Genomic DNA, 12,988 nt, shown 5'->3' with positions numbered 1-12,988 from the left:
ACAGGAGACCCAGAGGCCAGTCGTGGACTACAGGATCCCTTGGTGACTCCCCCAGAAGGGGGATCAGGGTGAAGTACCTTCTGCATTTGTGGTTGGCTGGGGAGGCAAAGAGGTGGCAGCAAGGTTGACCCCAACAGTCGAAAATCTGCTTTGCCACTGTGGGATTGAGGGACACTTGTGAGGACTCAAGATCAATCTGCTGAGCCTGTCAGCCAACAAATTGGAGTCCCCAGGTATATGTATTGAAAGAAGGAAGCTTCTGGAAGACATCACCAATTCCCACACTTTCACGGCCTCTCCCCACAACAAGTAAGACAGTGTTTCCCCTGTTTGTTGACATACCAGACCACAGCCAAGTTGTCAGTCTGAACTAAAATTGCCTTCCGAAGAAGGCAGTACTGAAAGACTTGCAATGATAGACAAACTGCTCTAATCTCTAGGACGTTTATGTGCAACTTGGTCTCTACAGGTGACCACGTGCCATGGACGGTCTTCCCCTGGAAATGCCCTCCACCCCAACAGGGGTGCATCTGTGGTCACTGTGGCCTTGGGTAGAGGGAGTGAAAAGACCCTGCCTAGAGTGAGATCCTTAGATTGAAGCCACCAAAGAAGGTGTCATCTGCACACAGACATCAGCTTTATGGTCATGGACATGGGATGAAAAAGAGTTGACCACTGAACCACTAAGATCCAGTGCAACACCCACATGTGGTACCTTGCCAGGGGAACAACATGAATGGCTGAGGCCATGGATCTGAGGGCTCGAAAAACGAAGTGAACTGGGGGATGTGACAGATCTAAAATCTGCAAGGCCTGTAAACAGATCAACTGAACCCTGCATAGTGGTAATGTTGCAATCTCTGACACGGAGTCTATAAGAACTCCTATGAACTCCAACTATTGTGTGCAGACAAAGGATCGCTTGTAGCAGTCAATGCCTCAAAGGTGCTGTGAGGAGCCAATCGTCGAGGTACGGAAAGACGTGAAACCCCTGCAGCTGAAGGTGAGCCACTACCACTGCTCTATATTTCATATACAGCTGTGGGGCTGTGGTGAGACTGAAGGGCAGGGCTCTGAACTCGTAATTCTTGGCCCCTAGCTGGAAGCGAAGATGTCGCCTGGAATGTCTGTGTATCTTGCTGCAACAGTAGGCATCCTGGAGATCTATTGAGTACATCCAATCGCCGTTGTGTAAGGGAGACAGAATAGACTGAGCAGTGAGCATCTGGAACTTGGAATTTTTGACTAATAGATTGAGCTCACTGAGCTCTAAAATAGGATGCAGGTCCCCAATCTTTTTTGACACTAAAAAGAAGCGAGATTAAGTATCAGATCCTCTTTGTCCTGCTAGGACCTCTTGGATGGCTCTTTTTTTGAAGAGGCTGTTGAACTTCCTAGAGGACCAACTCCCTCTGACTAGGTGGAACATCGGGAAGGTAACTTCTTATGGGAGGGGGCTCCAAAAATGGAATGAAATAGCCGCTGGAAACAATGTTTAACACCCACTGATCGAAGTGCAGAGAAATGCGACCCCCGACTAAATCCAAGGCAGAGCAGTCAGGCAATGCTTCAGGAGCACTGATAGGGCTTCTCAGAGAAGGGTTCCCTGGAGCCCTGATTTTGTGGACCCCCCCAACTCTAGAATGGCATTGGGTATTGAAATAACTCCCCCTGCCTCTGTAAGAAGAGTCTTCAGGAGAGCCTTGTAAGGGAAACTAACTTCCAGAACCACATCTTCCTAGTACTTTGCTGGGTCTTAGAGAGACACACACACACACACACACACACACATATATATATATATATATATATATATATATATATATATACACATATATATATATATATATATATACACACACACACACACACACACACACACACATATTTATATCCCAACCACAAACAAGTCTTCCCTTCCTGCTCACTGTGGGTCAAAGTGTCCTTCACAGAATGTCGAAAAAGGGTAGAACCATCAAAGGGAGTGGTGGTAAAGGATGCCTTGAAGGGTTCCGCAAACCCGCATAAACAATACCACGCATGATGCCTCATAGTAATGCCGGCACATGCTGCTCGGGAGGAAGCTTTCTCACCACTGGAAATTAGCCTCGTCGAGGAATTTGCAAGGGGCGTCAGAGTAGAAAGCTTGGGAGACACCTGCTTACAGTTGTCTGCCAGCAATAACTCTGCAAGAGAAGGGGAAAGTTCTTGGACCAAATCCCTTCGGAGATGGGTAAAGTGTGCCAAATTAACTGCCCTTAGTCCAAAGGTAGCTGAGGCGTACACATGCTTCCCCAGATGATCAATTGCCCGGGTCTCCTTGCTCAGGAGATGGACTGTGGTGCTCTGCTCTGCCAGCTCTTTCTTGATGGCCATGGTGACCATGATGGCATCGAATGGGACTCCTTTGCTCCAGAAAGAGCAGTCTGCAGGAGGGGTGAGGAATTTGCCTGCTCACTTTGGGACTGGCTCCACAGTGTTGGGCTCCTTCCAGGCCCTGCTGGTGATCAAATCCACTAACTCATCAGCAAGGGGGACACCCAGGAAGTAGACGGGCCCATCCAGAAAGCCTTCAAAAACAATGACTCCTCAGAAGTCGAAGGTTGGGGAGACTATCTGCCCTTCTGCTTCAATATTTCAAGGATGTCCCCAAAGGAAACATCGTCGGGCGGAGATCTGGGGGACCCATCCATTCATTGAGGTCCATGTTCTCAGTGAAGGAGTCCAAAGAGGAGTCCAAGTACCACTTCTGTGAGGGGCTATGGGGAGGACTCTGGAGAAGCAGGGACTCCTCGAGGGGAGGAAATCTTTTGAAGGTTCAAATGGGAGGGCTGCCCTCAGAGAAGATGGGAAGCCTCAACATCCAAAGTACAGAAAGGTAGAGATAGACCCAGAGGGGCGGTAGATGAAGCTCCTGCCTGGGAGAAGGTCCTCTCTACCACCCCAAAGGCCAAGGGGCTGGAAGTGGTCCCGTCCCCAACCTACAAGTCCCCTGTAGAGGAGGGATGAGCCCGAAACAGCCCCACAAACCCCAAATGATACCAGTCTGGAGCTGAAGCACCAAGGGGAAGGGACTGGTCCAAAAAAATAGTACCTGATCCCGCCTCCACAGAGCCGCATTGACCACACTGGCATGGGGCTCACTCTGATCCAAGGGTGGGGGAACAGAGCAAGCCAGGGGCCCCGACTGGGCTGAAAAAAAGGGAATATTTGGCATTGTCGGGATCTGGCTGCAGGTGTCCTGGTCCCAAGATTCTAAGTCCATCTGGGGTGGAAGAGGAGAATGATTTAATTGGAAGGGGCGAAGCACCCCCCCCCCGGCCGGATGGGCAGGGGAAGCCAGGAGCCTCAACGCTCTTTGGGTTTGAGGAAGGTCCTCATCATCCTGTTCATGTCTGAAGCCAACAGACTTCTCTAAAACCTACAGGAAGAGAAGGAATGAGTAGACTTGGTAGGAGACCCTACGGACCTGTGACGATGTTCCTGGGTTCAGCTCCGAGGTCTTGGAAGTGACTGAGCTACCTGTATGGCGGTAGGACAAGCTACCTCCTCCAGAACTATAACTGGATCTGACGATCCTGTCATATCTGATGGCCGAGCCGACAGAGCAATCCGATCTGATGAACTGGTCGGATCAGAGGGCCTCTGATCCAAAGAAGCCCTGAATCTGAATGACTACTCCACAGCTCTCGGATCTGAGATGGTCTGGGCTGGGGTAGGATCCGACAGTCACAGTTACTTGGTAGGAGCTGATGGCAAAGAAGGGGTCTGTCTCTTGGGATCAGTACAGGAAGCCTTCAAGAAGGAACAAATGGTTCCCCCGAGTAAGTCCTTTCAACAAGAGCTTATTGCGACACTCTTTCAAGGCCCAGGGGTTAAATGCGGCACAAAATTTTGCATTCAGCCTCCAGGTGCAGAGTGCTCAAACAATACAAGCACTCCTCATGTGAGTCGGAATTGGGCATTGTCCGACTGCATGAGGAGCACTTTTTAAAGCCTGAGGGTTCATTAGCCATAAAGAAGCCTAAACTAAAACACACACAGAGAAGAACTGCTAAAGCCCTAACAGCTAAAGGAAGAAATGTCGCCAAAAACTACAGTTAGGGAGACACTCTATAAATCACTAGATTAAGGAAGGGAGGTACTATAAAAACTAAGAAAAATGCTGTAAAGAGATGAAAACCAAGGAAAGCCAAGGAATCGCGTCTGCACTGAACAACTGCAAATGACATCTGGGGTTAAAACGCCACAGAGAATCATGGGAAAGGGAGGAGTTACAGCCTCAGATGAATGATGACATGGGTAACATCAGATCGCATTTTTCATGTGTTCCAAAAAAATCCTATAAGATGTTAAGAATATACGGAAAACTTTTCAATAAAGACTGCCAAGGGGTGTGTTGTCGATTCTGCTGCAGATACTTAAAGGAGGATCATGTATGTTTTTATGTATCTCTGGTATCCCAAAGATGGCAGATATCACTGGATATTCTACCATAAGATACTTGCATAAAGTGTAATCAACCGCCATTTGGAACAGTAAGGCTTTTAAATATAGTCTAATCTTATAACAGGCGAAATGAAATTCATTTTCAGATCGTCTAATATACTGGGTTTCATTACTGAGCAAATTACACATTCTGGAAGCATAATCAACCATGTCTATAATAATGTCCATTAGGACAACCCCACGCCCTTTATCACATTTCATAATTCTTAAATCACTCCATTTGCTGGATGTGTTTTTGGGCACTTAGGGTTTGGACCTCAGTACCTTCTGTTTTTTTTTTTGTCTGTTTATTTCAAGGTTTCTCCTGGTGTGCTTGGAAAATGCCACAGAATCTGAAAAGTAAGTTGTACAAAACAGCGGTACGACCAGTACTATTGTATGGTACAGAAACCTGGGCAGTAAAGGCAGAGCAACTGAGGAAGCTAGAGGTTGTGGATATGAAGTGCCTGAGAGAGGTGGCAGGATGCACACTGTGCAAGAGATGAAGAAAAAGACATCAGAGCAGAAGCCAAAGCAACACCAATTGCATGAAAAGGTCAAAGAGAACAGATTATGGTGGTTTGGGCACATGTGCAGGAAAGCAAAAGACAATCTGATAAAGATGATCTGAGACAGACAGGAAGAAGGAAAGAGGAAATGAAAGTGTTCATTAAAGAGGTGGATGAATTGTGTGACAGGAGACCTGTGACGTTCAGGCACGAGTGCTGAAGAAGGAAGAAGAGTGGCAATGAATAGGAAGAGAAAGTATGAAGTGGCATGACACCCTAGCCCCATGTAGACAATGGGAAAAGTGGGGTGATTATGATGGTAGAAGCATAAAATGTAGAAGAGTCAGGTGTTTCTGATAACATCCTGCATAAAGAAAAAAGGATACCCATTGGTTCTAGACCAAACTCTCATTATCCAGTCCCAATCCAAATGTGAGTAACATGAATAAAAACTCCTGACCTTCTACATAAAGCTTATAAAGTGCAAGACTCCAGATACCTCGACAACTCTCATGCCAAGGAGAGGGTGCCAAGTCTCCTCCTGGGACTGGGATGAGGAAAAACAGCTATCTCAATCAAGGAAACATCTGAAATGTTTCTATAGCAGATAGCAGAACTTGGATTAGTGAAACTTCAGTTCTGGCCAGTTTAAGGGATAAGGATCTATCAGTATCCTCAGCTTAGTCTCTTCAAGCCTTTTCTTTACTCCACTCCTCCTTATCTTGTTTTTTTCCCCTGAGTGCAGGAGACCCGTTATGTTTCTGGAGAGTTCTGCTTCCAAACTTTTTGCAGATTTCACAATCTGCTTTGACATATGTCCCAGGCAATTGTGAATCTCCTGAGGGGACTAAAAAGGCAACATCTAAATAACCTTCAAGCAACTGCAAACAAACTTTTGGAAATTCAACAATTTCCAAATTTTTAGCGGAGGTTGGAAAACCAAACAGTGGCCTATCAAGCCTAAACCCAGGAGGTGGATGGAGAAATTCTAACAACCTGACAAAAACAGTCAAAAATAGCAAAAAGGTAAAATAAATCACAAAAATAATATAATCATAACCTAATGATCATAACAAACTAGCTGAACTAGGAGGACAGCAGAAAGCAAAACTTTCCATATCTAATGAATTGAGCTATGAGATCTGCGTCTGATGCGTGCAAGTAGCAAACGAGATCTGGAGAGGAGAGGGAGGCAAGGGGTTCTGTGGTAGTTAGGAGAAGAGTCATGTTAGGGAACACCCATGCTGCCTGAATTTGAAACTGCCTGCGGCGACCAAGTCCTTTGGTTGAAATGGACAGACTGGATCATGCAAAACATGTTCATTAAAAAAAGGCATAAGCTCTTTCTGAAAAAAAGCATCATGATGCAGCTCAACCCCCCCCCCCCCCCATGAAAGTTTTCATTTGGATTTTCTAAACTACTTTAAGAATGAAAAAATTCTAAACGTGTCTGTTTACCAATAATGAAACAAATTAAAAATTCTTATAAAAACAGAATTGAAAATACTGTAGTCTGAAAGTACCGCTGTACTCCTTAGTGCATATACTGGACAAAGAAAATACAGAAAGACTGACTGTACAGTAAACAAGTACGGACTGGCCCAACAAGTCTATCATTTCCTTACCTGCTGGATAAACTTAAGAGCTTACTTCCTTTTTCCCTGCCCCACCAAAGAATTACCTTATGTTTGCCACATAAATATAACAGTTTATTTATTGTTTCATTGTACTGTTATTTTAAAAAGACAAATCTAACCATTTAGCACCTCTTCTGTGTAATACTTCCTAATATTTCCAACAACCTATCTGACTTGTTTATTTAAACTGAGTTCCCATATTCTCAACTTCTGAAATTCAGCAAGTGCTACTGCGAGTGACAAGGCTTACCATGAGCAGCTAATCCCTCACAATAACCCTTTCTGATGCAGAGGGCACCCCATTTTCCATGCGCAGCATGGAGAGTAGACCTGTTGGCCATGATACGTACAAACGAGGCAGTTCAGGGGAGCAACTAATCCTAAGTAGCCATATACTCTACCATGGAAATGTCTACAGCTACCAATTTATACTGCTGAGTAATCCAGAGAGTTGCTGGGCTGCATAAATTACCACAGTCAGTCAAAACATTTAACTCAACCAAAAGACAGCAGCCACCCACTGAAGGCAAAGGGGATGAGAATGTGTGCATGTGTGACAGTGTGTGCGTGTCTGCAGGGGAATGACCTGTATGTGTCTGCTTAGGCAGTCGCAGAGGAGAAGGGTCCCATAAGGTAGAGAAACAAGAGTGTCAGTGCTTGTGCATGGGATGCTGAATCAAGGGTGGATATGTATGTGTATGTGTGTGTGTGTGTGTGTGTGTGTGTGTGTGTGTGTGTGTGTGTGTGAGAGAGAGAGAGAGAGAGAGTGTAAAGGGTACCTGTCACACTACAATGTCACAGTTTACAAATTCTTAAAGCCAAGAATAATGGGGTGATAAATGGCCAAAATCAGTAACAATTCTTAAATGCAGCTATAATCCCCTTAAAAAGTTAAAAATAAATAGGGATTGCATCAGCATATATTTTCTAAACAATAAGAAGCATGAAAACTCTTACATCTGGCATTAATGACTGAGTAATCCTTAGTGATTTACCACAACATTTACAATTTTGTGAGAGACGGAGCTAGTATACGAGGCTAAATCAAGAATGTTCTATAAAATTCCAGACTGTTGAGAGGTATAAGGGCTCTGCCAGTCTAAAGCATGGACCACCACAAGATGCTACCTCTGCAAAGGGAATTTAGCATAAGTCATTAAAAATAAAAAAAACAAATGATTTTGAAACTCCAAATTACCTGACAATGAGATCTTACTCATCATGGCTAAAGCTGTCTATGAATAACATTTTTGTCTAAAAAAGGAAAACCGGCCTTCCTATAGTAGGCATCTTCTGTGACCACAGCACATTATTTCTGAATTGTGGGGGAGTAACTACATGGACTCTACAAACACACCGAGGTATTTCATTTCTACCATACAACCCTCCCACTTATTTCTGTTTCGAGATTATTCATATTGGGCTGCTGTCCAAACTACTTATATTTTGCTGCACTCCTCTAAAATGCATCTTATGTGGTCTCTGTCCTTAGAAAAACATCACCAGAACTGCACATAATACTCAAATGAAGTTTTACCAGCTGTTTACACAGAGGGATAATACTTGCACACTGCTGATGCCTTCTCCTGTGTAGCTCTGTATTTCTCCACGATGCTTTGGCATCAAATCACAGTTGTTTTTCATAGTTCATTATCGATATAGCAAATGCATCTTTTTATTTAACACCAATATGTGCTGTGACTATAAAATAATATTTCAAAATATCAAAACCCCATATAAGCGAATCGCGTTTTATCAAGACAATATCGCATCTTCAGTAAAGTGAAACTGCAAACCAGCAAAAACGTTCACCGAGAAACTAACCACTTGGCCAACAAACACACAACAAAGCGATTAAAGCCCACCAAAGTGGGGGGCTGCCCCCCCCCCACACACACACACACACAGCCCCCTTAATTATACATACCAACACCAAGATCACACTAAAGTGGGGAAAAGTGCAAATACCTCTAGGGTGGCAAGGAGTTAGTTTCCCTGTGAACATTTTTGCTGGTTTAAGGTTTCACTTAACTGTTGTTATTGTCGTCTTGATGAAACGGGATCCACTTATATGGGGTTTCGATGTTCTCAGGTAGACTCATATATATATATATATATATATATATATATATATATATATATATATATATATATATATATGGGTTCCTATTACGTGATCGCAGATGCATTCTGTCGAATGCATCTTGATCAAACCTATAAAAACAAAAAGGCAAAATAGCGAAGCGGCTTTTAAGCAAATTCTTTCTCTGGGAAAGAACTCGCTTGGCCGCTTCCGTTACTTTGCTGTTTTCAGCACTGTAGTGCGATCTTTGAGTTGGTATATTTAAGTAGGGGGTGTGTGTGAGGGACAGACCCCCATGTTGGGGGGTGTTGAGGGCGAAGCCCCCTACTTTATGTAATGTTTTAAATTTTTAAAAATTTTTTTTTTTTGGAACAGTGATTTTTATTCCTTGGAAAAAAATCTCTGTTCTGAGATTTCGACATTGTAAGCTTTCGCATACATGGGGTCGATTAATCATAGCTTTTTTAAGCATGCAATGATGTAATATAGATCCTCTCTTTCTCTCTCTTTTTATATATATATATATATATATATATATATATATATATATATATATATATATATATATATATGCACACACATATTTTATATATATATATATATATATATATATATATATATATATATATATATATATATATATATCTATGGTTTACTATTAGAATATCAAAGCGGACTCCGTCGACTGTACTACTGTTGAACACGGAAGTTTGAAAACGGTAATATCGAAGACCAAAAACCAACCTAGGGACAGGTTTTAACATGGGTCGAGATAGGGGAGACATTTGCAGTTCAGAATAACACTGAACACCTATCTCATAGGTTGATACTAGGCTATCTGCCCTACAGCATTTATAAGACTAGCCAGAGTGTGTTTGGCTTTTGCCACCCTTTTAGATTAGTTGACTGTGCCTCTGTATAGTAGGTCACAGAAGGTAGCCCTTTTAAGGTTAGTTTATTGTACCTCTGTCAAGCAGGGACACAGAAGGGAACCCAGGGTAAACTTACAATCTCCCATCCACTCGTCAAGATTTCTCTTGAAGAGGGTCAGTGAGGGCCTCTGCCTAACATGGATTGGGATTTTGTTCCAGAGTGAGGGGAACCTCTGGGATATGAATCTGTCCCTCCAGCATGTCCTATTTATTTCTGTGCTGAGGTTCAAGTCCCTGGAGCGTGTAGTTCCAAGGGATTTGGATTTCCTGAGGTGAAGCATGTCCATTAATTCTGGGTTGGACATGGCTTTATACGTCAGACACAGATCGCCTCTGAGTAGGCGGTACGAAACTGAGTAGAGCTGGAGTTTCTTTAGCCGAACTGCATAGGACATCTGTTTGAGCCCCTTGATCCTCTTGGTGAGATACTTTTGGGGTCTTTCCAGTTGCTGCAGGTGTCGGGTAAGGTACATCCCAAACAGGGCACTGTACTCAATTATGGGCCTGATAAGTGATGAGTAGAGTTGCACAATGACCTCTCTTGATCTAGATGTGAACCCTTTCGTGATAAGGTGGGCTATATAGAAGGTCTTTCTAACCACTTTGGCAATGTGATTGTCAAAGGAGAGATTGCTATCTACTTGGGTCCCCAAGTCCCTAATTACTTCTTCCGTACTCAATGGATTACCACCTATGTGGTCATTTGTGGGCACTTTGTTTTTCCCAAAGGGGATGACTACGCACATTTTGGCATTTAGCTTTAGGCCATGGCTCTGGCACCAGTTATCAGTCTCTGTGAGACCCTTTTGGAGAATGCTTGTGTCAGCCGGAGAGTCGATTACGGCACCCAGTTTGCAGTCATCTGCAAACTTGGTCAGCCACAGTCCACCCGTATTAGACTGTACCTTGGAGAAATATATACCAAACAAGAGAGGTCCCAGGACTGAGCCTTGTGGGATGCCACTTGTAACTGGTTTAGAATCTGACATGGCACCTGCTATTCTGACCATGTGGGTTCTATCCCTGAGCCAGTTTGCAACCTATCTTGTGACATAGGGGTTGATATTTAAGCTGGTGAGCTTATTTATGATGCCCGAGTGGGGTATTGTGTCGAAGGCTTTTGCGAGGTCCAGGTAGACTGTGTGGACTACCTTCCCTTCATCTATGGCTTTGGTAACTGTTTCAAAGAAGTTGACCAGTTTCAAAAGGCAAGATCTGCCCTTAACAAAGCTGAATTGGGTAGGATCCAGTGTCTGGAGGTTCCCAATGTCTTTGTTTATGATTTCCATGATAATACGCTCCATAACTTTGCAGACCAGGCTAGTCAGGCTTGTAGGGCGATAGTTTCCGGGGTCTGTTGTGGCACCACCTTTGTGGAGTGGGACCACTGTTGCTGTATGCCATTCCTTGGGTACATATCCTGTAGTAAGGCTGAGATTGAACAGTGACTTTATATGAGGGTTTAGTTCTTCTTGGAGCTCGTGTAAGATGCAGCCTGGGACACCGTCTGGTCCCACTAATGCTGTCTTTTTTGCTTTGGAGAGGGCAGCTCTCACCTGTGCATTGGTGATCTCAGGAAGGCCACACTCTGTTGGGATAGACATTTGCCCTTTTTTGGGGGGGGGGGGGAGTTTGCACTGAACCTTTCTGCCAGGATGTTGGCAATGTCTGTGGGTTCAGTGTATTTTTTGTCATTTTGCACTAACACAGAGCATATCTGGGAGTTGCCGCCCAGGTTTCTGACATAACTAAAGAAGGCCTTGTGATTATCTTTAGTGTCTTGTGCAATTTTTCTTTCGAAGCTGGCCTTAGATGATTTTATGAGGGATTGTAGCTTCTTGCTAGTACTGATCAGTGACGCCTTCCCTTTCTGGGATTTTGCTCTGTCATGTAGTAGCTTTCTCCTTCTGTTGTATAGCTATGTCGACCCATGTTAAAACCCATTCCTAGGTTGGTTTTTGGTCTTCAATATTACCGTTTTCGAACTTCCGTGTTCGACAGTACAGTCGACTGAGTCCGCTTCGATATTCTAACAGTAAACCATATATATATATATATATATATATATATATATATATATATATATATACACAGACACACAGACATACATATGTATATATACAGTGGATATAAAAAGTGTACACACCCCTGTTAAAATGCCAGGTTTTTGTGATATAAAAAATGAGACCACAATAAATCATTTCAAAACTTTTCCCACCTTTAATGTGACCTATAACCTGTACAATTCAATTGAAAAACAAAGAAATCTGTTAGAGGAAAAAATATAAAAAACAAAAAACATTCAATACGCTGGTTGCATAACTGACCACCCTTAAATTAATACTTTGTTGAAGCCCCATTTGATTTAATTACAACATTCAGTCTTCTTTGGTAGGAGTCTATCAGCAAGGCACATCTTGACTTGGCAATATTTGCTCACTCTTCCTAGCAAAAGCACTCCAAATCTATCAGATTGTGAGGGCATCTCTTCTGCACAGCCCTCTTCAGGTCACCTCACAGACTTTCTACTGGATTTAGGTCTTCGCTCTGGCTGGGCCATTCCAATACTTTAATTTTCTTCTGGTGAAGCCATTCTTTTGTTGATTTGGATGTATACTTGGGGTCATTGTCGTGTTGAAAGGTGAAATTCCTCTTCATCTTCAGCTTTCTAGCAGACGCCTGAAGGTTTTGGGCCAAAAGTGACTGGTATTTGGAACTGTTCATAATTCCCTCCACCTTGACTAAAGCCCCAGTTCCAGCTGAATAAAAGCAACCCCAAAGCATGATACTGCCACTATCATGCTTCACCATGGGAATGGTGTTTTTTTTTTGGTGATGCGAAGTGTTTTTGCACCAAATGTACCTTTTGGAATTGTGGCCAAAAAGTTCAGCCTTGGTATCATCAGCCCATAACACACATATTCCCACATGCTTTTGGCTTTTGGAAGACTTGATGTACTGTTTTGCAAATTTTAGTCGGGCCTGGGTGTTTTTCTGTGTAAGAAAACGCTTCCATCTTGCAACCCTACCCCATAGCCCAGACATATGAAGAATACAGGAGATTGTTGTCACATGTAGTACACAACCAGTACTTGCCAGAAATTCCTGCAGCTCCTTCAGTGTTGTTGTAGGCCTCTTTGCAGCCTCCCTGACCTGTTTTCATCTTGTCTTTTCATAAATTTTGGAGGTCTAGTTCTTTGCAACATCACTGTTGTCTCATATTTTCTCCACTTTTTGATGACTGTCACTGTGTTCCATGGTATATCCAATGTTGTGGAAATGTTTTTGTAACCTTCTCCTGACTGATACCTTTCAGCAATGAGATCCCTTTGATGCTTT

At 43.3% G+C, this 12,988-nt stretch overlaps 1 protein-coding gene across 3 annotated transcripts in view; it reads right to left on the bottom strand.

Moving 5' to 3' along the window:
* The window catches only part of ANKRD44 (ankyrin repeat domain 44), a 1,254,083-nt gene that overhangs the window by 405,156 nt on the left and 835,939 nt on the right, over window positions 1-12,988 (bottom strand). The window lies entirely within an intron of this gene.

The sequence above is a fragment of the Protopterus annectens genome, chromosome 2.part0, assembly GCF_019279795.1.
Source record: "Protopterus annectens isolate FY-2018-M chromosome 2.part0, PAN1.0, whole genome shotgun sequence".
In the NCBI taxonomy this organism is placed as follows: Eukaryota; Metazoa; Chordata; order Ceratodontiformes; family Protopteridae; genus Protopterus; species Protopterus annectens.
Note: the sequence above shows the minus strand (reverse complement) of the source record. Positions and strands in the feature narration are given on the sequence as shown.